At 43.8% G+C, this 27032-nt stretch overlaps 1 long non-coding RNA gene across 2 annotated transcripts; it reads right to left on the reverse strand.

Annotated features, from left to right (window-relative positions):
- Positions 1 to 2619: 2619 nt before the first annotated feature.
- Positions 2620 to 26798, reverse strand: LOC140704503 (uncharacterized). Of its 2 annotated transcripts, none has more exons than XR_013541902.1 (4): positions 26648 to 26798; positions 25809 to 25863; positions 9154 to 9279; positions 2620 to 6532 (listed from the first exon to the last, which is right to left on the reverse strand). It is a non-coding gene; the product is annotated as an uncharacterized LOC140704503 (long non-coding RNA). The 2 variants fall into 2 exon arrangements; XR_012083725.2 differs by having other exon boundaries at positions 2620 to 7781.
- Positions 26799 to 27032: the final 234 nt, after the last annotated feature.

The following is a 27032-nucleotide window of genomic DNA, read 5'->3' on the forward strand; positions in this document are numbered from 1 at the left end:
CCTGTAGTCTGGGAGTGACTCAGTCTGTTGGAGGGAAATGCTTAGGGCAGGTGGGCAAATATCTGTCTCCAGCCGTTGCCATCTATCCTATTGCCCATCGTGAGGGATCATGGGTGTTTCTGTCCAGCCACATAGAGAGGTCCCTTTTACTTTACCTCAGTGGATTGTGCTGCTCTAAGCCATTTGCTTCTACTCTGGCTCATCTCAAGCATTGGAACTGGGCTGGGGAACATGTATTAAATCATTAGAAGGTAACGTTAAGTCAGGGAGCCTTGAAAGTAATGCAAGCTGATGAAATAAAGTAAGCTAACAAGTTTCTGGAAAAAGATGTAAAGGTGGTGAGGTAGAGTAAGTCATGGAGTCTTTGGAAGACATGTAAGTGAGGGGAGGTAAAGCAGATTTTGGGAGTCCATGGAGTTAATGTAAATGTGGTGAGGTAAAGTAAGTCATGGAATCTGTGGAGACCTTGATGGCAGGAAGAGAAAATATTCTCCTCCCTCATTGTGTGGCTTGGCAAACTAACCAGAGGAAATTTTGTTGCCAAAGTGTGGCCAGCTGCAGGTGCCACCCACATCAGCCAGTGGAAGCAATTCTGACATGGCAGCTCTGACAGACACTAATTAAACTGATCTGGGTTCCATGCAGCGTGATCCTTTGCTCAAAGGGAGGATGTGAAGCAGGCATAAGGAGCAGCACTGCTGAGGAAATGGGAGCACAGAAGCACCTAAACACATCAATAATGCATACAATGCCAGCAGCAACAAAGGCAAAGAGGGACCAGAACTAGGAGAATGGAATATCACAAAGCTTTTTAATGGTCTTTTTCTATTAATGTCAGTATGGTGGTGACCATTCTTCAAGTGGATGGAAGTTATTCAAAACTCAGATGGAATTCAGTGACAAAAGCAAAATTCGGTGCTTCCTCCCTGTCCCATCCACACACACCCCCGCAATCTCCAGAACTTTCAGCTAAAATTTGTGGGCTCCAAAGAAGACTATGACTGGTGTTTGTTTGTTTGTTCAGTCGTTTAGTCGTGTCCGACTCTTCGTGACCCCATGGACCAGAGCACGCCAGGCCCTCCTATCTTCCACCGCCTCCCAGAGTTGTGTCAAATTCATGTTGGTTGCTTCGATGACACTGTCCAACCATCTCATCCTCGGTCGTCCCCTTCTCCTCTTGCCTTCACACTTTCCCAACATCAAAGTCTTTTCCAAGGAGTCTTCTCTTCTCATGAGATGGCCAAAGTACTGGAGCCTCAGCTTCAGGATCTGTCCTTCCAATGAGCACTCGGGGTTGATTTCCTTCAGAATGGATAGGTTTGTTCTCCCTTGCAGTCCAGGGAACTCTCAAGAGTCTCCTCCAGCACCACAATTCAAAGGCATCAATTCTTCGGCGGTCTGCTTTCTTTATGGTCCAGCTCTCACTTCCATACAACACTACAGGAAAAACCATAGCTTTGACTATTCGGACTTTTGTTGGCAAGGTGATGTCTCTGCTTTTTAAGATGACTGGTGTGGCTGGGGCTATACAAAGGCCTCTCTGAATTTATGAGAGTTTGTGAAAGGAAGATGTGGCAAAGATGTGGCGGCCATCAAGAGGACAAGTGGTACAACAGTCAGTAATATTGTAAGGTACAGGTTCCCCTTGACAATTTTTGTCCAGTTGTGTTCGACTCTAGGGGACAGTACTCATCCCTGTTTCCAAGCCATAGAGCCAGCGTTTGTCTGGAGACAATCTTCCGTGGTCACATGGCCAGTGTGACTTAGACACAGAACGCTGTTATCTTCCCACTGAGGTGGTCCCTATTTATCTACTCGCATTTGCATGCTTTCGAACCGCTAGGTTGGCGGACGAACCGCTAGGTTGGCGGGAGTAATATTATAGTAGGAATTAAAAGGATAGACTAGGAAGCCTCTGATGTTACTTATTATTGTTTGGGTTACATACCACCTTTCCACTGGAAGGCTCAAGGCAGCTCACAAAATAGCTAAATCAGCATAAAATTATAACTAAATTAACAAATAAAGATATTTAATGCCAGATAGAAAGGTGAGACTGGTCTGTCTAATTATGGCTAGCGGATGATGCCAAGCAATGGTAGCAGGGATGACAAAGGGGAAGCTGTCTGTGACTTCCTCCTTCATTGCTGTGGGTTCAAACCATACATCAGCCCCAAACTTAGTAAGAATCTGTTGCTTCAGATTAATCTCTGCTTGAACAAGAAATATAGCCTGTTGTAAGGATTGCTAAAATGATCCATGTAGCAGGCTTTGGACCCATGACATATGCCAGTGGTTTTTAACCTTTTCTTTAACACAGACCCCCTTTAAATATATTTTGTTGCCATGCAGCAGCAAGACTTAACTCAATCTTTAAACCCTAAAGCACATCAAATATTTATTTAAAGTTTCTCATGAAGAACCAGCAGATTTGGAGAGAAGGGAGAAAATAAGTTAATCTGTTAATGCACACACTCCTATGATAGTATTTTTATTGGAATGTTTTCATGCTGCTGCTGCTGCTGCTGCCGCTACTACTACTACTACTACTACTACTACTACTACTACTACTACTACCAACAACAACAACAACAACAACAACAACAACAACAACAACAACAACAACAACAACAACAGTCTTTAATTTTTGCTGGAGAAACTGAAATTACAAGCATATAAAATCATTAACATGACACACTTCTACAAAACATATGAAAACAAAAGCTAGAAAATGACATGAGCATAATTTGTACAAAACTGTAAACAAGCTAAACACAAGTTGGGTGGAAAAAAGGGAACATGTATTTACATACTGTAGTTATAATTAATCAGAAGGCTGGTGCCACATTTCACTTACAAGCCAATGTGTTATATCAGGCTTAATAGCTGAAACTCGTATTCTGAGTTCTGATTCTACAATTTTCAAATGATTTCTATACTTACTTTTAAGGTAAATGAGAACAGAGAATATTGTTACAAAAGGCATCAATACTTTCATAGTGTTTCTCGATAGTAGGTGAGCACAGAAATTTGGAAGGGACTGGTCCTTGAACCCAAAGAAGCAAGAGAAATTAAAATTTTGTTCTACATTTCCTTTTCTTTCTTGCTTGCTTTCTTTTGCTCCTTTTTTCTTTCTGTTTTAAATGCAAAAAATCATAACACTTTTCAGGCCTTCACGGACCCCCTGTGAGGACATCACGGCCCGGGGGGGGGTGTCTGCAGACCACAGATGAAGAACATGACATATGCAAAGTAAATTGTTTTATTTAAAAAACAACAATACTGTGTCATCCCACAGCAAGTCTTCTCTTATATGTGGTTATGCTTTAATTCTAATCATATAAATATTTTAATACCAAAAACTCAATTCCCTAATCTTCTGATGTAGTAGTGGGACTGCCCCTGAAACAGCTGTCTTATAAGCCATCCATTTCTGCTGCTCCAAAACACAAGTTAAAGTTTATGAGGAAAGTAGAGGGATATTGAAAAAGCCCTGCTAAAGTAATGCTCCCCTACTAAAACTTTCAGTCCCATTTTTTAAATCATTTTTTTTTCCAGTCAGCATTCACATGTTAAGTTCTCCAGAGCACAGCAATACTGAACTTTCTTAGTAAATGTCCTAAATAAGGCAAAATGTATCCATGGTCTCCTAGTTTATGACATCAAATATGTAGGCTGCACCTTCGTATTGCCCCTTGGCCATTATAGTTCCTATTGGCACCAGCCAAGGCAAAGAACAGCCTGGAAAATCAGCTGCTTCCCCCACCCCCTTTTCAAAAGGCAGTGGACCGAGGAACAAGGTTTCTTAGAACTGCACAAGGAACAACCATTACCTAAAGTACTTGCAAGAAAAAAAACAGAGAGAACTGAATTGAATCAATAAGTTATGCAAATAATGCAGAGCTATAGAGATGCTGTTTTAGATATGTGTGTGTGTGTGTGTGAGAGAGAGAAAAAAAATAGAATCAGTTTAGGGACTTAGAAGCAGAGAAATTAGAAGCATTTGTTAAGTCTAAGAGAGGAAAATGTAAAGTACTTTAAAAGCTGTGCCATTTGACAGACCTGAAGCATCCATTTTTGTGTAAAGTCTGAAGAAGGTGTAAAGTCTAATGAAAGTTTCTGTTAGAACCTGCATAGAAACAAGCATCCTCACAGGAATACGGTAAAGAACTAAACATGCTTAAATTGTAAGGAGAGAAGAAAGTGAAATTTGAAAGAGCTTTTGGTTGTCCAGTTTAAAAAAAAAAACCAAGACAAATCGTACCATTTATTCTTATGTGTGTTTTAATACATGTCTTTTATTTTTTTCAAGTTCTGATTGCTGTTTTTGAAATTAGCACCCACAAGATGTTGTATCACATATATTGGGACACACAGTCAAGGGGGTGTCACCAACATAATAGAGACTGTGGGTGTTTCAACAAAAGTATCTTTACTCTTTAAAAGGGCAGGGGGCAGTGTATAGTCAGCCTTCAGCTGTGGGAGTGTTTAAGCCGCAGTGGAAAGGGAATGCTGGCTCTTTGCCTGCTTTTTTGCTAAAATGGATGGCCCAGGGGAAGGAGTCCCTATGTAGAATTTAAATAACAATCCCAAACCCAATGATGGGGCTTGAGAGCGGTAGCCATTTGGTACTGGCACACACCACGCACAAGAAGGGGTGTGCTTGCCACTACAGGGAGCAAGAAAGAAAGATGTCTCCAGCAGCACTTAATAAATCTATTTGTCAAATTGATTCAGCTTGGGAAGCAGAACTAAGAAATATATTGTCTCCTATGAGAGGACTCATAAGCACTATTCAATATTCAACCACATTCTACCTCAGATCTCATAAATGCTATCTGAAAAGGAAAACAACAGCAACAAATAATTTCAACAGAAACAAACACTGCAATTTAAATGCTGAGTCAATGCAGGGTTCCTGAAACAGAAGCAGTATCTTAAAGCAAATGACTGAATCCCCTACGGCAGTTGAAGATAAAGCATCCTCTGGAAAAGGTCCTCACAGGCAGGTGGGTAACTCTACCCAGTCCTGTCCTGCTTGCCTTGCACAGAATGCCAACACAGCTGTTGATGTAAAACTTCTACTGGGTTTCCGAAGACAAGGATGGGTGATACCTGTCTTAGACCAGTGAAACCTCATACGCAAAGGCTAATTTTCAACTCTAGTCATTATAGAACTGGGGGCCATGTGGGAAACACACACACACACACAAATCCAAAACCAGTGGCTAGATATACAAGGACCAAACAGCTTTTTCTTCTTTTGTTGGGCAGCTCTAGTCTAAGGGCTGTCAGTAATCACAAACAGTCTTGTCTCATAAATGATCAAGAAGGGTTACTACTGAATCAGAGAACTTGTCCATAGTTTGCTTAATAAAAGCTGTAGGTCAAAACAACGGGCAAAATCCTGTTGGCATAACCTTTGCGTGGCATAATGCAGATCGAGTGTCAAAAGCATTAAAAACACCTTAAAATCTCTCCTTTTAGGTTCTGAAGGCTCCCTAGGGCTCCTTTATGCCCTGAGAAAGCCCATGGGAGCCTTGGAACATTGGCTGGGGGGGGGGGGGAGCCTTTGTTAACAATTTTAAAAAATCATGGCTAGATTGTCACCATCAGGATCAGGACCACCAATGGTGATCCATTGACTTAAAAAAAACATTGTGAGGCTCTTGGTAGGCAGGAGAGAGAATACTTTCCACAGGTTAGCATTAAATGTTTCCAGCACCCAATCTGGGTTACATCAGTGCATAGCTATGCAACAGGATTTTGCCCAATAAATATAAAGAAAAAAAAATAGTTCTAACCCAAAGAAATCAGTTGTATCCACCCAAAACCTACCAGGTAACGCCACTCTTTGTTTTACTTTCATTCCTAATATTGTTCAAGGCAAAAGTCTGCTGAGCACTATGCCGTGAATTCCAGCGGGAACATCCCTTACATCGGCATTGCTAAACAACTGGCACAGAGGGTGCTTTGATTTGCCAAGTGAAAAATACGCAATAAACATCAAGAGACAGTGCCAAGAAAGGGGGAAATGGCATAGCCCACAGATATTTCCCCCCACTCTTCCTAGCAGAAATTCAGCATTAATAACATACACTTTTGCAGAGTCATGACTAGAATATTACATGTTTAAAATAGCATTCCAAACTTTGGACCTTGCACTCAATAATACTGTGTTAGTTCATTATGCTGATGGCAGTATACCTAGTATTCACTCAAAGATACCTTGAATGTTGTTTCAATCTGGATATCAAAGAAGGAGATGTTTGCACTGTCTGTCCTTCCTAAACTAACTGGTTTACACACACACACACAGAGAGAGAGAGAGAGAGAGAGAGAGAGAGAGAGAGAGAGAGAGAGAGAGAGAGAGAGATTTATTGTGATGATCTGCTGCCAGCCAAAAGTTGCCACAGTCCGAAACAGGATCTGTGGGCCTCTCATGGCAGATGCTGACACTGCTGTAGTCTAGAGGCCCTCCAGACAGCCCAAGGCAAAAATTTTAATTCAACATCAAACTTCAACTTGAAATCTGGGAGGGAGAGAGAAAAAAGAATGACAAGATGTCAGTGTCTCCAAACCTATTGAACTGTGCTTGAAGCCTCCCCAACCTGGATTACACAATTCTGGATAATGGGCTATAATCATAAGCTATTGAAAAGTTCTGTGAGCTTTGCGAGTTGATGCCTGTTGCCTTGAAGGTCAACATCACAGGGACTTTACAAAAAAAGGGGGGAAACCTCTTTTTTAACCACAAGCGAATAGCTCTGATCATAAACCAAACTGAATATGCTGTGAGCAGGAAGGAGGGGTTAGACCTTGGTTACTGGGCTGAGATCCCTATCTAGCTACAGTCACACTACTCCATTTATCTCAGAGTGGATGGACCCAGGAGAGTCAAATGGGGCAATGACTAGGGAACCTGCCTGGCCCTGGAGCTTCTCAACATTCCAGTCTGCCCAGACTAAGGCACTGCTTCCAGGGAGCAACAAGGCTAGGCACTTGGGAGTACTACACCCACCTCGCAATGTAGAGCTGGCAGCACACCCACAAAAATTCCAAAACTCTCAGTAGATGGTCAAAACAAGACCTGATTTTAGTACCACCACAAACCCCTGAGCCAAAACCCTTGCCAGATGGTTGGGTAATTTTTAAGATATTTTATGAAATATAAAGCAAAGTTTGCTGCTATAAGGAAAAGGCTAAAGTGTCAGAAAGTTTCAAAAAAGGTTAAAAAAGACTTGGAACCAAAAAAAGATGATTTGAGACAGAGGTAATCAAGAGAACACTCTGGAAAATAACAAAGCTAATCTAATCTACTTAATGCAGCATAGTGTCAGCATAGTTCTGAGGTATACACAGAGTACATCCTTCCAGGTGAAGCATAAAAGGACAGCAACTGAGCATAGCATCTCCTGAGAGGCAAGCTAAGCCAGTTAAAATAACTTCTGAAATCCTTTTTGTACATTAAATGTCACATTCTGGACCCTTCCAGATGGTCTGCCAATCAGACTTCGAAATACCTCAAATGTCCAAGAAGACAAGAGCACTTTCTGCCCCTCCCTTCTCACAGCAAAATCATTTTCCAATTAGCAAAGTACCAGAGAACAAGTTGACTTGGCCTTAAAGGCCTCCCTTGCAAGAGGTGTTACTCCTTTCTTATTACTGGGCAGACACTGCCCAGCACATTCCCAGCCAGCTGTTCCCCACCAAGCCTGAATTTTCTGGATGTTCCTCCAATTGCTCAGCTTCTTCACAGTCCCGAACTGTTGTTATGAAACCTTGATGGAGAGATTCAACATTAGTTTTACACCATTGGCAAGGATGACTTAAGACACTGGCTGCCCAAGGAAAAGAAAGTACAGGACAGTGCCCTCTCCTTCATTCAACATCCCAGAGCTTTCTGGTCTACTTGACTCTGACTTGTAAATGGCCAGTGTCTTTTGCTGCTCAGGAAGGTGGCAGGCTTCCTTCAGGCAGATCACACAATAGTTCTTTTCTTCAATTACCAATGACAGTTTGGAGACTCAGAGTCTTGTCCAAAAAGTAACTTTCCCAAGCTCTGGCTTAAGGGACATGGGGCAGATTGTATACTCTCTCTTCCAACAGTTTTCCACCACCCTCTAGAGCAGGGGTGTCCATCCTTTCACCTTCCCTGGGTCACATTAGAAGATGAAAATTTGGTTTTGGCCGCACATAAATTTGGTTTGGGCAGCCCTAGCCATCCTCCGCAGCCCCGCTCCAAGCGCGCTTACTGGCAGCTGCGATTTCAGACAGCAGAGGCTTCCGGCTTTGACTCCGGTGGCTTTATGGGGCTGGGAGGGGGTCCACCTGTTGACGGGGACGGCTCAATGCATCACACAGCCCCCCTCTCCCCTCCCGTCACGCTCCTTCCTTCCTTCCCTTTCTCCCCCCACCCCACCGTTGTGACGTGCCCCAGCCACATTCCAGCCGCAAGCGCCGGCAGTGTAACTTGAAACTTTGGAATTTTTTTTTTTTTTTTAAATTGCACTGGGCCACATTACGAGCTGACCTGGGCTGCATGAGCCCATGGGCCGCAGGTTGGACAAGCCTGCTCTAGAGTCTAGCAAATACTGCCTGAGATGTATTCGCGAAGGCTTTCACGGCCGGGATCTAATGGTTGTTGTGGGTTTTTCGGGCTCTTTGGCCTTGTTCTGAAATTTGTTCTTCCTAACGTTTCTCCAGAGTGCTGTCCTCTGAAGATGCCGGTCACAGAGACTGGTGAAATGTTAGGAAGAACAGCCTTCAGAACAGGGCCAAAGAGCCCAAAAAACCCACAACAATCACTGCCTGAGATGCTTGCCCTATTCTGTCTCTGGTATAACCGGCTGTGATCGTTGAAGGTTCTCATTCAGATTTTCCATTTGCACAATGTTTTAAAATTCTTCATTGCATTCTGCTCTCACAGCAGCTGGGTACACTGCTATTATTTGCTCTTTACAGAAATATTTGAAGATGCCCATCCCTGGAAAATGATTGTGAAATGGTGGGTATCCTGTTAAGAATGCTGTGCATTTGTTACTTGCCTCCAAGATACATGGTCTATTTGCCTATTTGTAAGTAAACCAATACTGGGGGGGGGGGGAAGTATGTCACCAGGGTTCTTCTCCAGTAGCGGAAGACATTTCTCACCACTTCAGGAAGCAGAACGGGGAGCATGTCACAAGATACGTGTTGATAGTGATGACCACCAAGCAGACACATTCAGCCTTTTCTTATGAGATACATCACAGCTGCAGACCCAATTGATAACTTCCCCTGCGAAAAGCAAAATAAACCAATAAATTATTGATAGATAAACAGTTAGAGAACACATCACTATTGTGCTGATGTAACATTGTTGTTGGTTTTTTTAAATCAAGCACAGGGGGTCAGCATGGATCACACCACACTCACAGTGAATGGGGAGGACAGTGTTAACCCCTTTCTTCTCTACCACATCTTTATTTTCAGGATGGGGGCAAGGAAGAGAAGGATTACACCTTCCTCTTGTTCACATGATAGTTATGATGCAGACTAGATTCCCCTACGCTCAATCTATTTATTTTTGAATGTTTTTTAAACACTGCAAAACAGTATGATGTTAGTCCCAGAAAGAGAGGTGGGGAATATTTGCTCCCCCGTGTGTTCTGGACTATTGCTCTCATAATCCTTAGTGGAGTGAGAAAATACCAGCATATTTCTCCTATACTGGCCATGCTGCACTGGCTGCCCATTCGTTTCCGCATCGACTTCAAAGTTTTAATGCTTACTTATAAGGCCCTAAACGGTTTAGGACCTCGATATTTGGCAGAACGCCTTCTCCCACCAAGGTCTACCCGGATCACCCGTGCGAGTCAGGAGGTGAGGCTGAGGAGCCTGACGCCGACGGAGGCGTCACAAAAAGACACGAAAAGACACAAAATCGGGCCTTCTCGCCTCTGGAACAACCTCCCTCCGTAGATTCACACGACCCCTACGCTGGGTACCTTTAAAAGCCAATTAAAAACATGGATGTATATTCAGGCCTTCCCTCCTGTTAGTACATGACTTTTCTTTTATTCTTTATTTATTTACTACTTTATTTTGTATTAATTTGTTATTGGATGTCTTATGTAATGTTTTTGTGTTATTTTATTGTTTTTATGTCATATTGGAAGCCGCCTAGAGTGGTCGTATAGACCAGATGGGCGGGATACAAATCAAATCAAATCAAATCAATCAATCAATCAATCAATAATCCCTTGTCATCATCCATATTGGCTGGGGTTTCTGGAAGTTGAAGCACCAAACATCTGGAGGGTGAAACATGCCCCATCTCTGCCCTAAACTAAGTGACTCATGGAAACAGTCAAATTATGATACATTGGGTGAATAACATTCAACCTGTATTGCTTCTCCTTGGGATATGCTTGCCCCTACTAAAAAATCAGGGGAGGGGGAGTAGTCTTGCAGATTTCCCTCATTGCAATTAAATTAAATAAGAGGATGGAAGACTTTCAGCAAAAAGAGATAACCTCACAGTTTGAGGCAGAGCCCTCAGATCCAAAAATTGCCTTAATGTGTTCTTTGGCGAGAAATGTTGAGTTAAAAGCAGGCAGTTCAGACTGAAAACAATAGAATGTAGGTAGTCTTTGTGTTGACTGACACACACACACTCTCTCTCTCACTCACTCACTCACTGCAGTTCAGGAGACAGAAACTTCTCATATCAATACAAGGGCAGAACCAGTCAATGTTACCCCCTCATTTCCTTCCTGCTCATCCTTGGAGGCTGCTTCTGAATCTCATCCTCTCTAGAGACTTACCCAACACCAGCAGCGGTATGTCACAGATATAGATGTGGCATCTGATAAAAAAAAAAATACAAACACACAGCTGGCTTCTGGGACCTGAGGGGCCTCTTTGAAATGGGACAGGAGCAGAGTGGATTGTTCAATCTCTGTACAGACGGCTGACAATCACTCTCTGAACTGTCAACACTCTTGTAACGCGAGTGGTTTTAAGCAAAATACATGAATAAAAATGAAAAGGAGCAAACCATAATATCAAAGGGAAAGAAAAAGAGTGCTGTTTTATCACAGTTCCATCAAAAGCTCTTCAGTATTCCTGATTATTCAAGGCAGCTCTTTCCAGGTGGGAAATGCACAGAGGACGAGAGGGAGGGAGGAGGGAGGGAGAGAGAGAATAGCATAAGTAGGAAAAAATTAAAAAGTGTAAAGGTGGCATGTGGTCTTGGAAATGTACGGCCTCCAAGCTATGGAGTACATCTGGACTACAGAATCAGGCAAGAAATTTCATTCCAGTATATTGGGCAAAATTCTGCTCATGCTGGCATAGTATGGTTGGTGTAAATGTGCCAGGCATTATACCCTGCAACAAGAAGTTGCACTATGCCATTGTGCAATTGGCACACCTCCCTGGCACAACAGATTGTGCAGTGCGCCAGTGGAAGTGCTCCACATATTCCATTTCTGCCTTGATGCAGGTGCGACTACCATGGGTGTAACTGTGAGCCGCATGTGCATAGTTGTGCAACAGGATTTTGGCCAATATTTTTTTTCTCCCAAAGTTCAAAGGTAGAGGGACTAATATTTCACAATATGTTGAATTCAAAGGACAAAGCTGGTGGTTCAATAACTACTACATAAGGGGCCAATGCCTTTTGCATCCTTCTGTATCCTGTAGCTTCTTGAATTTATTGCTCACATTCATATTTGCATTGGCCCTGGGATACCAACACTATGAAACAACCCACTGAAGCCCCTTTGAAAGATACAGCTGATGCTTCATTTAAAGGGATATCCTGGTTTGCTGGTAAAATTCAGCTGCTTGGACTGGAAGCGTGGCAGGAAAAATATGTGGCCTGTAGAGGGAGAAATGGGTCCTCAGACCCACTGAAACTACCCACCCCTTCTTTAAATGCAAAACTATCCATTTTGCTGGCAGCTTGTGCCAGTGGACCTTGTCTGCCTGCAGTCTGAAGCAAAATGAAGTTGTAAGGAAGTAATTGCAGGGAAGAAGTGGTAAGAGAAGTGCTTAACTTCTTTCTTTTTCTCCTGCAACTACCTCCCTCATGTGATTTTCTTCCATCCAAACATATCAGACTCCACTTTACTGCCCTTGCTTTAGTCTTTGGCAAAATATCTGATGTAACTAGTTACAAATAAATAGTTATTTGCAATTAAGACACACACTCACAAAGCTAAGACAACAGACCAGCATTCCTGCACTCGGGGGAGCCGAATTTCATCTGCCTTCCGCAGCTCACCGAGTGAGAGACGGTGGGTTTGTGGTTGGCCGGCTGCCAGCCTTTTGCCAAGGGAACTGGCTAAGTCACCCTTTGCTCTGCAGGATTGGGCCCTGTCGCTTCTTGGCTGCCTCCTCCCCTCCCTACATCAGCCACCTGGCTCAAGGGGAAAAGAAGGCTTTTAAGTTGGAGCTGCTTCTGGGGCCCTTTCAGACCAGCATTCCTGCACTCGGGGGAGCCGAATTTCATCTGCCTTTCGCAGCTCACCGAGTGAGAGACGGTGGGACTATGGCTGGGCTCTCGCCGGCTGCCAGATTCCCTGAAGGAACCGGCTGGGGAACAAGCTGGGAAACAGGGGGGGCTGAGGGGTCTCTGGGGCAACCAATAGAGACAATATACGGCAGGGGAAGATATGGCGGTGGGAGTAAAGCATGCCCGAGTAGGAGAAAGGAGGTTAGATACCTTACACCTATCCCACTTTCTAGCTCTACTCCTAGCCACATGGTACCAGGTGACCATATCAGCCACCCCCCGGGCCACATGGTATTGTTGGTAAATGCCAGGTCGGCAAAAAACAAGACTGCCCTCATCCATGACTTAATTTTGGATGAGGGGGCCGACCTGGCATGCATTACTGAGACCTGGGTGGGAGAAGAAGGAGGAGTTCCTCTATCTCAGTTATGTCCCCCTGGGTACTTGGTCCAACACCAGGGTCGCCCGGAGGGGCGGGGAGGAGGTGTGGCAATAGTCTACAAGGATTCCTTCCATTTTTCCAGGCTCCCTGTCCCCTTGGGAAATGGTCTAGAGGGCCTGTATTGTGTGTTGGGCTTGCGAGACAGACTAGGGATTCTGCTGGTGTACCGCCCACCCTGCTGCTTACCAACAGCAGCTGAGCTGACGGAGGTGATCTCAGATCTGGTGTTGAGGACCCCCAGACTTTTGGTACTGGGGGACCTCAATCTCCATGCCGAGGCCACTTTATCAGGGGCAGCTCAGGACTTCATGGCCGCCATGACAACCATGGGGCTGTCTCAACATGTCATCGGCCCGACTCATGAGAAAGGCCATACACTTGACCTAGTATTCTCTACGGGACAGGGGGATGGTGGTCCGGATGTGGTGGATTTATCTTTGACTCCGTTGTCATGGTCGGACCATTTCCTGGTAAAATTTAGACTCTCAGCCACTACTACCCTCTGCAGGGGTGGGGGATCAATTAAAATGATCCGCCCCCGGAGACTTATGGATCCTGAAGGATTCCTGAATGCTCTAGGGGATTTTCCAGCTGATATGGTCGGCGCTCCTGTCGAAGCCCAGGTCGCCTTGTGGTACAAGGAGATGGCCCGGGCGGTTGACACGATCGCACCTAGGCGCCCTCTCCCTGCCCGCAGAGCCTATAAGGCTCCATGGTACACAGAGGAGCTTTTGGCCATGAAACGGTTGGGGAGACGGCTTGAGCGCAGATGGAGGAAATATCGCTGCGACTATGACCAAACACAGCTTAGAGCCCATTATCGGGCCTACTCTGTGGCAATACGGCTGGCGAAACGCCAGTATTTCTCCAGCCGTATCGCTTCCTCGGTGTGTCGTCCAGCAGAGCTATTTCGAGTGGTCCGGGACCTTCTTCAGCCTAATGGTTCGGTGGAGGTCCTGGACTCCTCAGTGGCTCACTGTAACGAATTTGTTACACACTTTGAGGGAAAAATTGCTCAGATTCGCAAAGATTTGGACTCCACTGTTGATGCAGAGCCCATGGTTGTGTCCAGTGCTCCGGACTTATGTCATAATTTATTGGATGAGTTTCAGTTGTTGCGACCTGAGGATGTGGACAGGGTGCTTGGATCGGTTCGTGCCACCACTACACAACTCGACCCTTGCCCATCATGGCTAATAAAGAAATCTGCCAGGGGAGTTTGCACCTGGATCCTGGAGGTCATCAACTCCTCGTTAAGAGAGGGAGTGGTTCCTGCCGCATTAAAGGAGGCAGTGATTCGCCCACTCCTAAAAAAACCTAATCTGGATCCAGGTCTAGTGAACAACTATCGTCCAATAGCAAACCTCCCTTTTCTGGGCAAGGTGTTGGAACGTGTGGTGGCTGAGCAGCTCCAGGCTCTCCTGGATGAAACGGATTATCTAGATCCATTTCAATCGGGTTTCAGGCCGGGTTATGGGAGGGAAACTGCCTTGGTCGCCCTGTATGACGACCTTTGCCAGGAGAAAGACAGGGGTAATGCATCCCTGTTGATTCTCCTGGACCTCTCAGCGGCTTTCGACACCATCGACCATGGTGTCCTTCTGGACAGACTGGCTGGGATGGGAATCGGAGGCACTGTTTTACAGTGGTTCCGTTCCTACCTGGCTGATCGAGTCCAGAAGGTGGTGCTGGGGGACAGTAGTTCTGACCCATGGCGGTTGCGTCATGGGGTTCCTCAGGGCTCTATACTGTCCCCCATGCTGTTCAATATCTACATGAAACCGCTGGGGGAGGTCGTTAGGAGGTTTGGGCTGAGGAGTCAGCAATATGCTGACGACACCCAGCTCTACCTCTCTTTTTCTACCAATCCAGGTGTGGCAGTCACCGTTCTGAACTCGTGCCTGGACTCGATAATGGTCTGGATGAGGGTCAATAAACTGAGGCTCAATCCAGACAAGTCTGAAGTGCTGCTGGTAGGTGCCCCGCCAGATAGGTTAAAGGGCCATCTCCCTACCTTAGATGGGATCACACTCCCCCTAAAGGATAGGGTCCGCAGCTTGGGGGTGCTCCTTGACCCCAGTCTGACCTTGGAAGCCCAGGTGGACTCGGTGTCCAGGGGTGCCTTCTTACAGCTGCAGAGAATATATCAACTTCGCCCTTACCTGGATGAGCAGAGCCTGGCAGCAGTCACTCATGCACTGGTAACAACCAGACTGGATTACTGCAATGCGCTATACGTGGGGCAGCCTTTGAAGACGGTCCGACGACTGCAACTGGCACAGAACCGGGCTGCGCGGCTGGTAAGTGGTGCCGCCGCACGGACTCATATCACGCCGGTTCTGAAAAATTTACACTGGCTGCCGGTTGCTGCTCAGGCCCAATTCAAAGTGCTTACTTTGACATATAAAGCCCTAAACGGCTTAGGACCTGGTTACCTAAAGGACCGCCTTCTTCCATATGTGCCTGCCCGTCCTCTAAGATCAGGCCAGGAGGCCCTTCTGAAGGTGCCACCCCTGAAAGAGGTGAAGGGGATGGCATGTCGGAATAGGGCCTTCTCGGTTGTTGCCCCCCAACTTTGGAACACCCTCCCTAGAGAGATCCGCCTGGCTCCGACACTCTTGGCCTTTCGGCGCCAGGCAAAGACCTTTCTGTTCACCCAGCATTTTAATTAATTAATTTTAATGTTTTAATTGTTTTAAGAAATATTTTAATATATGGTATTTTATACTGTTTCTTAAAATGTTTTTAATGTTTTTAGGTTTTAATGTTGTACGCCGCCCAGAAGCCACTGGCAATGGTGCGGCTAAAAAATATTGTAAATAAATAAATAAATAAATAAATAACAAATTGACCTGACTCCGATTTTAATTGGCTAGTTGGATCAGTTACATCAGAAATGGAAGTCTTGTTGTGTTTCCTGCTAGAGATGAACATTATTAGAGCTATTTTAATTTTGGATGTGGCAGCTCTAAATAATTATGTTCTGCCAAACCAATCTTCCCAGATTCTTCATCCAAACATTATTCATTTGCTGGAGCACTTCTTTGGTCACTCTCTTGGTCGAAGATGTTCTTAACGTCCTGTGATAAATCCCTATTTCAGAGGCTTCTCTCTCTTTTATATTGTTAAAATCCATGGTTCCATGTCATATAGGGGATCTAAGAATACATGGTATAATATACATTCTGAGAACCAAACTTCAATTTTTATTGTGTATTATATTCTTTAATGGTTGGAGAACTCAGTGAGTTAGGTATCTCGCTGTGGAGCCAGAGGTTGGTGGTTCAATTCCCCACTGTGCCTCCAGGGAGAAGATTTAGCCTGTGTGGTCTTTGGCAGGCTGCAAAGTCCCAGCACGTTCTCAGAAGAAGGGGCTGGTAAATCACTTTTGAATGCTCTCTAGCTAGAAAATCCTCAAAAATGGCACATGATGATGATGATGATGATGATGATGATGATGATGATGATGATGATGATGATGATGATGATGATGATGATGATGATGATGATGATGATGATATTACATGTTTCATCTTAAGGAAGCTATTCCAGGCTATTTTTATTTTGACGTCTATTACACGGTATTCAGGACAGATCCTGAAGCTGAGGCTCCAGTATTTTGGCCATCTCATGAGAAGAGAAGACTCCTTGGAAAAGACCCTGATGTTGGGAAAGTGTGACGGCAAGAAGAGAAGGGGACGACAGAGGATGAGATGGCTGGACAGTGTCTGCGAAGCAACCAACATGAAATTGACACAACTACGGGAGGCAGTGGAGGATAGGAGGGCCTGGCGTGCTCCAGTTCATGGGGTCACGAAGAGTCGGACATGACTAAATGACTAAATGATGACATGGTATTCAACCCAATTCTAGAGTGCTTATATTTTTCAAAATGCCATATACTTTCATGTGCTAATTTAGATGTACTGATGCAAAATCAAAAATGGTGTTGTAACTGAAACAGAATGTATCTCACTGAAATGAGGAAGACAGTGACCAGGTGATCCATCTGCTTCCTGAATCTATGTCCAGATACTAACTGTGAATGGGCCACTTCAAGTCCTTGATTTTTATAGTTCTTTATCATTGAATCAAATGTGGACTGCTCAGCAGTTCAAATAGATGACCTGTTCAAAATCAGGATTGTCTTCTGGCAGTTCAATCAGATAGAGAACCCCTTTCCTTAAAAGTGGGCACACATCCATCCTACTGGTCACACTAAACGCCATGCTAATAAATTCTTTGCTTGACTGGTTTGGATGATGGAGTTGACAAGCTGACACAAGGCTGAAAGGGGAAATCTGCCAAGTTCAAGACTGTATGCCTGAGGCTTATCCTGCTTCTGGCTCCCATAGAAGCCTTCCGTGCAATGCATAGATTCCCCAAGCGCTTTGCTTCAAGCACAGGCTGCAATCCCATGACCTCAAGGTAGCCAGAAAAGCCAAATGGGCCCTTCCTATCCTCAGGCAATCCTGATGGCTAGGTTTCAGATAGGGGGATGTGTGTGTGTGTGTGTGTGGGAGGTTGCTTGAATCTGCTGCTTGCATAAGTTTCCCATAATCCCTTGCAAAGGGAAGAAAAATCCTATCTTCATCCTTTAAATAGCTGCATTTGGTCAAGGAGGGGGAGAGGATTACATAAGATGGCACTGCTATGCCTGCTGAACCCATGACCATGCTCTGGGTATGAAAAGATCTCAAAGTTTTGAGTATCTTCTGATCAAATTGTGCACTGATTTGAACCTGACAAGAACACTGATGGCCTCACTGGTGAGAATGACAGTGGCAGCAGTCAGTTCTGATAATCTACATCAGAGAAAAATAAAGGCCTAATTGAAAGAAACATCACAATAAGCAATAGTGTAAAAGTGACTATTCGAAGGTATAGCACACAGGGTAGGCTCCAGACCAATTCCCTGGCAGAACACATGCATGTATGTATTTCAAGTAGGGGTATGCAACTTGTGGATTCTTGGGATTAGGCCAAAATCACTTTTCGCAAGTCTCTGGTAATAATCAAGCGGATCATTCATCTACAATAACAATCAACCCCTCCCTTAAGGCACCAGAAGTTTTATTTGTGTTGATGATCACACACCTGCTGTTCATTTGGACAGCTTTCAGATGGCCGCACATCTTCTAACAGATGCCTTAAAGAACTGGGCACATATTATGATAGAAATCAACTTAATATCAAACCTACTAAGACTTGTGCCTTCCATCTGAGAAGCAAGCATCTTAGAAACATAAAGTTAGCTGGAAGGGAATCCAGCTAGATCATTGCTTCCATACACACACCAAACACTTAAGTGTTACTATGAATCATATGCTGATTTATAAGAAATACATTGCCAAAACACAAATCAAAAGGAATCCATAAGAAATAATATTCTTCAAACACAGAGAACTGAGTTATTCAAAAGTCACTTAAAAGGCTACAGAGTGGAACTGACAAAACCAAAAGTGAACCTAAGAAAATTGGGGGGTGGGGGTGGATTGCACCAATACAGTCCTTTATAAGTGCAGTGAAGAACCGGCAACTTCATACCTAGGTCAATGCCCCTCAATATATACCATGGAAGATTTTATGTTAGCTGCCCCAAATGCCCTTGACATTGCCCGTTAATGGGCAAAAATTATCTAATACAGTATATTTATTAACTGCTGTGATGCTTCTGGCATGAATAAAGAAAGAAGATCAAGTGGGTGGTTCTGGCATAGATGTTAGCAGTACTGAGTCAGTGAGGAGACTTTCTTAACCCTGCTTAGAGCTTCCTGGCAATGGCACCAGGAATAGGACCTTCTGTGAGCAAAACAGATGCTTAACAACGGAGCGTCCCTTACTGCATGGATGACATACTCTGCCTGGCCCAGTTCAAAATCTTCCTACGACAGCTTGATGAGAATGTTTTCCCCAGTAACCAAAGAAAAACCTGTACATGGGTTTTTCTTTGGTTACCTGGGTAAGCACCGTGTTTCTTTTGCTTTGGGCAGTTAGAGACATATCCTTTGATGTTCTCATGCTTTACACAGCAGGTAATTGCTCCTGATGATTTAACAAGGCTAGTTTGCAAAGTTACTCTATTAGACTTCAGCTCTCAGAAACTCCAAACAATCACGTCACACATTCAATTTCAGATCAGTTGTAGATATCCACACCCCATCCTGCACTTCCTTCACTCATGTATCACACACGTAATAACATAAATCTCCCCTCAGCAGTTGCTTGCTCCCTACACTTGCACATTCTTTCCTACTAGCACTAGAAGGTTGGCAGACAAAGATCTACTCCAACCATCTAGAGCTTTCTCATCTGATCTGAGAGGTATTTATTATTTATGTATTTATTTATTTTATTGGATTTCTACCCCGCCCATCTAGACTAAAGGTCTACTCTTATGTCCTATTCTGCAACTCCAGCTCTTCCATGAAAGCAGAATGGTCACATGCCCTAGCATGGAAAAGAACAGGATGAAGACAGAATTGCTGTTCTTCTGAAACTACTGGTTTGGTTTGGGTTTTGGTTTTTTTGTTTCTTTCTTTCTTTCTTTCTTTCTTTCTTTCTTTCTTTCTTTCTTTCTTTCTTTCTTTCTTTCTTTCTTTCTTTCTTCCTTTCTTTCTTTGTTTTGGCATATCTTGGGGTAGAAAGAATATCTGCTCAGGGCACTTTTCAATGTTCTTCTTGAAAAGTCAAACCATACCACTCTCTATAGCTGTAGCAACAAATCACCAGTTCCTCTCGATGTTTTGATATGATCACCGCAGAATGGTTGGGAATATGCTGTTTCTCTGTGCTCTTTGTAGATTCCCATCTGTGACTCCATGAATATTTGATGCCCATGGCTATTTTACACACCCACATTACTGGTAACTTTTGCCCAGGAGCTAGGGCATAGTCACCAGCCATCAGAATAAGTTAAAAGATGCTCATTCATTAGACACTTCAAAGAAACAGATGTGTGTGTGTGTGTGTGTGTGTGTGTGTGTGTGTGTGTGTGTGTGTGTGTGTGTGCATGTTAGATAAAAGAATGATAAAGAAACATACATACACTGTTTCTGTTGGATTTGTAAGTGGACAATTTTAGGTAGGTGATTAACTGTGCAAAAAAGAAAAAAGAAAACCCAAAACACAGTTTAGTTGACTGTTCATGAACCATAACTATCCCTCTGCTGCTCCCCTTCTCTTTTCCTTTCTCTTCTTCCCATTCCTCAGCTCTTAAGTGTTCCCTCTCACAGAGTGGTCCCAAAGCAGTCCCTGGGATTCCCAAGGAGCAAGTGGTCATGAAACAAGAGGAAATGAAACTAGAATGCTAACGGAATAAAACTAAGATTAGGTTTCAAAGTATATTGGCTACACTAATGAGAAAGTCTCCTCACCAGCAAATAAAACTACAATACTCTGTGACAACGCCGATAGTGAAGAAATCATTCTTCTCTGCCACCCCTGCATCTACACTGAATCATCCAGCAGAGATTTCACAAGGTGCCAAGGGCCTATTACACTCTTGTTCGCGAGAAGAGAACGCACACCACTTGGCACAGCCCATTGTGAACAATTCACCGACAAAAAAATCAATCAGATCCTCTCTGACTTACAGGCTGTAGTTGATGCAACCCAGGTGATACAATTCTAAACTCTGCTTGTCCAGTGGCAATTGATTTGTTTTATTTCATAGCCTAAGAATGCTCTCTCCCTAGGTGTCAAGCTGGATAAACGCATTGGCAAAGCAGCTACCATGTTCTCGAGACTCACAAAGAGAGTATGGCTCAATAAAAAGCTGACAGCATAGACCAAGATCCAGGTCTATAGAACCTGGACACTCCGAGTACACTGCAGTGAGTCCTGGACCCTCTGTACACGGCAGAAGAGGAAGCTGAACACATTCCATATGTATTGTCTCTGACACATTTTTGGTAACACCTGGCAGGATGAAGTCCCTAACAGAGTAGTCCTAGAATGAGCTGGAATTTTTAGCATGTCTACATTACTGAAACAGTGACGCCTACATTGGCTTGGGCATGTTGTGAGAATGGCTGATGGTCGGATTCCAAAAGATCTCCTGTATGGAGAATTAGCGCAGGGAAATCGCCCCAGAGGGAGACCACAGCTGCGATACAAGGATATCTGCAAATGGGATCTGAAGGACTTAGGAATGGACCTCAACAGATGGGAAATCTTGACATCTGAGCGTTCAGCCTGGAGGCAGGCGGTTCATCATGGCCTCTCTCAATTTGAAGAGAAACATGTTCAGCAGGCCGAGGCAAAGAGGCAGTCCTGAAACCAGCAAAATCAGGGAGCTGGACAGGGGACAGATTGTATTTGTCCTCAGTGTGGAAGGGACTGCCACTCTCGCATTGGCCTTCTCAGACACACTAGATGCTGTTCCAAATCCTCCATACAGAGCATGTTACCATAGTCTCTCGAGACTGATGGATGCATAATACAAAAGAATGCAGACAGGATCCCTGGAGAGGATCCCTGGGCTAGACACTTGACCTTCCTCGTCTCTCACAAAAATAGCTGGAGGGAGGGGGCTGGATGACAGGATGCCTTTCTAGATCATGGTGGGGCTCCAACATTTGGAAAAGGTGAGTTCCTTAGTGCTCCAGTCTGACTCTGATGTCATTCACATATACATTAAACCACTGGGAAAGGTTGCCCAGAATTTTGGCATTCTGTATCACCAATACACTGGTGAATTATCACTCTATCTCCCCTTTCTATCTAAATCCCAGAATGTTGTTTCAGTTCTGAACCAGTGTCTGATAGCTGGTATCAGAACTGAATTCCATGACAGTAAATGGAATTAAAGCCTAATCCAGTCGAGACAAAAGTTTTCCTGGTCAATCAAAAGGCAGATCAGGGACAAGGAATTTGACTCAACTTTACATCTTAGGTGTGCTCCTGGATCCATCCCCAAGTCTGGCTTTCAGTCATGGCCAAGAACACATTAACACAGTTAAAGCTTGTGCACCAGCTGTGTCTGTTCCTGGAGGTGTCTGATCTGGTTATAGTGACATGTGCCTTAGGGACATCCCACTTGGATTACTGTAATGTGTTCTATGTCGGGCTGCCCCTGGAACATGTTAATTTCACTGGGTCCAAATCCTTGACCGACGGTTGATCATACCTGATTACAGGAAGAACGGAAATGCCCTGTTATGATAGCGTCCACTAATCACTGTTCCCTTGGAACCATAATTCAAAGTGTTGGGTTTTGATCTGGAAAGCCCTATACCGTGTAGGCACAAGTCTTCTAAAGGACTGCATATGAACATCCTCCGGTGTTCGAGTTTGTTCTCCTCCCTGATGTCCTATTAAGGGCAGGCAAAGTCTTCTCTGTTTTGGCAGGTGATTGATTGGCTGTTAAGGAAAGGGGTTTCCATGGAGACTTTCCCCCTCCTCTCTTTTCTTTTTCCTGATGTGCCTTTAAATTGTCTTAAACTGCTTCATTTCAGTGACTGTTTTAAGATATTTAAATCCTTTTTAATTATTATAAATTATTGTGGTTCTAGCTGTGTCTATTTGTCACAATTTTGTAAGCCACCTTGGTTCCCTATGCAAAGAGAAAGGCAAGCTAGTAAATAGTTCCTGTATTTCATGGAGTATTCTTTATGTCTTCTAGCCCTGAATCCACTAAAATGGGGGGTAGAGAAGTTCTGTGGTCTGGGGGGGTATTTTTCCATCCCGAGACCATCTTTTCCAAACGAAACTAGATATGAGTGGAAGGTCGCTTCCAGTTTTTAAAAATAAATACTTTTAACAATGCATATTTTGTTTTAAATGTGTAGAGGGGGCACATCCTGTGTTATCGAAGGATCTCGCTCCCTATCCCGATGGATGTAATTCGATGCCTGCCATTCATTTGTATGACGAAAAGTAATGTGCTGTCCTTTTTGCCCTGTTTGAAGATAGGGACAACATTAGCCTTTCTCCAGTCATTTGGCTCCTCACCCATTTCACATGATTTTAAGAAAATAATGAACGTTCTTCAGCCAGTTTCTTCTTTACTCTTGGATGCAGTTCAGCTGGCCATTGAAATTCGAACTCATTCAAGGTTATAAGGTATTCCTCAACTATTTGTTTATCAATTTCCAACTCCTGTCCCATCCACTTGAACTTCACATTTGTCTGGATGAACATAGTCTGTCATTGGGAAAAGAATGATCTAAAATAGGAATTGAGCAATCGGAATTATTTGCCTTTTGCTACGCACATACCTGAAGAATGCTTTTTGTTGCTTTTAGTGTCTCTAGCTAACCTCATCTCATTCTCAGCTTTTGCCCTCCTAATGCCATCCCTGCAATTCCTTGCTAATTGTCTGTACGCTTCCTATGTGGTCTGGCCTTCTTTCTACTTCCTGTATGTGTGGTATTTTGTTTTCAGGTCCAGTCTGAGCTTCCTGTATAGTGGGTTTCCAGAGGATGAGAAGAAGCAATGAATTCTCTGGAAAGGAAAGCCAGTGATCTTTTCCTGGGTGAACATTAAAGGATCCACAGATTGAATTTCTTCCATCCACTGATTAATATAGCTGCCATGCCTCATACTCTTCTCCATGGAAGGAAACAAATAATTTAGAACAAAAGTCCTCAAACCAAAGTACCACAGGTATTTCTGTAATGACCACTTACGGAAATGCAATTGAGTTCCACTGTAGCTCTCTAGCAAATGTTAGGAATGTTTGCAACCCTCCCCCCACCAGATGTCAATGAACTACTGCTCTCATCATCCTTGATCACTGGGCAGGTTGGTTAAGGGCGAGAACTGGGTCATGAGATAAAGCAAGCTTCTCAGGCCTGGGTTAAGGAGTTGTAATCACAAAGCTCTGTTCGTTGCACCTTCTACAAAGAAGCTGAATACAGGAAGGAGAGGAGGACATGGTACTGCTTGGCTTCTGGTCCTCAGATAACTGTGACTCATTCCAAGCAGTCCAAAAAGGATGGGTTACAAGCTGCTGAACTGAATGTGAGAATCGTTAAGGCAGCCTAGGTTTGTAGGCAAGCTATCCAAAAGAAATCCCCAGCAATGAATAAGAAATATTAATAGTGGGAACAAGTGAGACTTCATTAAGACTCTTTCCGTTCAGGCTTCAAAGTCTTCCACTGCACAAGTCACCAAGAGAGATGCACTCTGCCCAGCACTCATTAGAAGATCAACGTTGATGACAAATTCAACCTGCCTACATTAAAGCTGTTGAAGGGGATCTCCTAGTGGCCAAAAGCATGAGTGGAAATAAGAGTTCCAAATGGAAATCATAGAGGGGGACTTCAGCGACTGCAGATGTAATTCACACTTCTAAAACTGGTTCTGGAACATGATGCTACTTAAATCAGTAGGATGTCTTACAAGTGACATTCATAAGAATGTGTGTATGTAAATATTTCTTGTCTTAAGTGACACTCAAAGTAAAGATGCTGATTATACTGACAACATAATAATTGGATCTTTTTCTGTGCCCACAACCACTGCTCTGTGGAACCACGATTTTCACACAGGTGAAATCCTGTTGTGCAGCTTCACACATGCAACAGGAATGACATCTGCACAATGGCAAATTACCACTGATCAAAGGCTTCCTTCCATGATTTCAGAGTGCATATGATTTTCTGCATTGTGTACGAATCACGTGCACCCCCCCAAAATCAGCTTTAATCAGCAGCAATTTGCCCTTAATCCGTGGTGATTTGCCACTGATGATGATGTCACCTTGTTGCACACATGAAACTGCACAATAAAAGTTCAGTCACTGACTATTAGTATCTGAATTTCTCTATTTAGAAATCTCAGTTTGTATGCTTTCCATTGAGCCCCAGTTTAAAAATGGACACAATTTCGGGACAGGCTGAGTGAATTGTGTATGTTGTAAGTGTCAAATCAATCAAGCCTGTAATGGGAACTCCTTTCACTCCAAATCTCCATAATGTTGGGGAAAAGTCAATGTTTAGGAAATTTCCAAGATTTCCGAAGACTGCTCTAAGAGTATCAATACTAAATGGATCCAAGCACAAGACTCAGATTGGATCATGATTCGGAGATTGCCCAGTTCAACTTGGGTCTGGATCTGAATCAGTATTTAGAGATCCTAGTGCATCCCATTGACTACCACTGGATAGCGGCAAATGGCTTCAACTCTTTTGCTTTATCTAATGGTGATGAAATTTGTGGGCAAAACAGTGCCTTAGGAGAAGACTTTATTGCTGAATGTCAAACATATATGGTGTGGTGATGATTATTATGTGCCGTCAAGTTGCCTCTGACTTATGGTAACCCTACAAATGACAGAACTCCAACATGTCCCTGCTCAGCTCTGGGAAGCTCCCGACTGTGGCTTCTTTTAAGGAGTCAATCTAACTGAAACCTGGTCCTTTTCCTGCTCCTGCCTTCTACCTTTTGCAGCATTATACAATCTGTTCCAGGGAATTGTGCCTTCTGATGATGTGCCCAAAGTAGGACAGCCTCCATTTTGTCCTTTTCACCTCCAGAGATAGTTCAGGCTTCATTTGCTCGAGGGCCAATTGTTCATCTTTCTGGAAGTCCAGGGTGTGCATAAAGCTCTCCTCCAGGACCACATTTCAAATAAATCAACCTTTCTCCTGTAAGTTTTCTTTACTGTCCAATTTCACACCCATAAATACTGACTGGGAATACAAGAGTACGGATGATATTGGTTTCTAGTGACATCCTTACACTTGATGACCTTTTCTAATTCCTTCATTGCTGCCCTTATGAATCTCAGTCTTCTTCTGACTTCTTGGCTGCATTCTCCATTTGGATTGATGACTGAACCAACGTATACAAGATCTTTCACTATTTCAATGTTTTCCTTATCAATGTTAAAGTTGAATAAGTGGGGTCTCGACTTACGAAATTAATCCATATTGGAAGGCGGTCCGCAGGTCGAAAAGTTCACAAGTCGAATCTGCATTTCCCATAGGAATGTGTGTGTGTGTGTGTGAAATTGCTGCATAATTGCCCTTGTGTGCATGTTTTTCCCCCCGCACAACACACATGACCAAACTTGCAAGAAGTGTAAGAGCAAATACAAAAAGGGTAGCATGCAGGAACAGGTCAGATGCCCCTCTGCTCTGCATTCCTCCAACAGGATTCTGGCCTGTGTGCATGTATGAATGTTGTTCACTGGCTGGTATGGGATGTATGTATGTATGACTGCCCACTTTAGACCTGTATTCCACATCATTCCCGGCTTCGGAACCATTGCATCAATCGCAACAGGCACAAGCCGTAGTAGAAGCAGCAGCAGTGTTCGTCTGAGGCAAAAAGAAAACGAAGGAAAAAAATAAAGACGACAAAAACGTTGTGGCACTTTAAAGACAAACTGCTAGATTTTAATGTGAACTTTATGGACAAGTCCGCTTCTTCAGGCCTACAGGTAGAAGTATGACCCACCCTGGATTTACAAACCCACAGCACCTACTTTGAATTCCATGCCTTGGAGATTTAAAAGCAATGGCATGCAAAATGACATCTAAGAATGTTAACGCCATACCGTGAAGCCCTCAATTACATAGTAAGATAATGGTCTGGGTCCTACAGCATCATCCTATCTCCGTACCATTATGGACGGCTTCACAGCAGGGCGTTACATTCACTGCTTTTTTTTAAAAAAAGAGGAATATTCTTAATACATCACAATCATTATTCTGAACACATAACGAAGCAACAAAGACCCTGCTGCAACGCACAGAGCGCTCCTTCCAAAGCGAATAACACGCCAGCGTTCAGCAGCTCCCCGTTCGGTGGCGACACGTGATCCCTCTGGCCCTGCTTTCCTATTGGAGATCCTCTCCCTCCGCCCCCTGCGTTGCTTACTAAGTATAGGAGTTGCGCGATCGTTGTTCCGTTGACTCTGCTCTACCCAAGATCCTCTGCGCGCTCTATGTTTGTTAATTCGTTATCTGAATAAACAGAGATTGAAAAATGTGCAGAGTGATTCATCACCTGAACTTCGTATGGAATCTTTTCTCCGGGGAAGCGTGTATGCAACCCACAGCATGGAAATCTGGCAGTGTGACCACCCGGCAGGCAAAAATAGCAGGATTTGTTTCTTCTGAGATATTACTTTTCTTT

This window comes from Pogona vitticeps, chromosome 2 (assembly GCF_051106095.1).
Source record: "Pogona vitticeps strain Pit_001003342236 chromosome 2, PviZW2.1, whole genome shotgun sequence".
Classification (NCBI taxonomy): domain Eukaryota; kingdom Metazoa; phylum Chordata; class Lepidosauria; order Squamata; family Agamidae; genus Pogona; species Pogona vitticeps.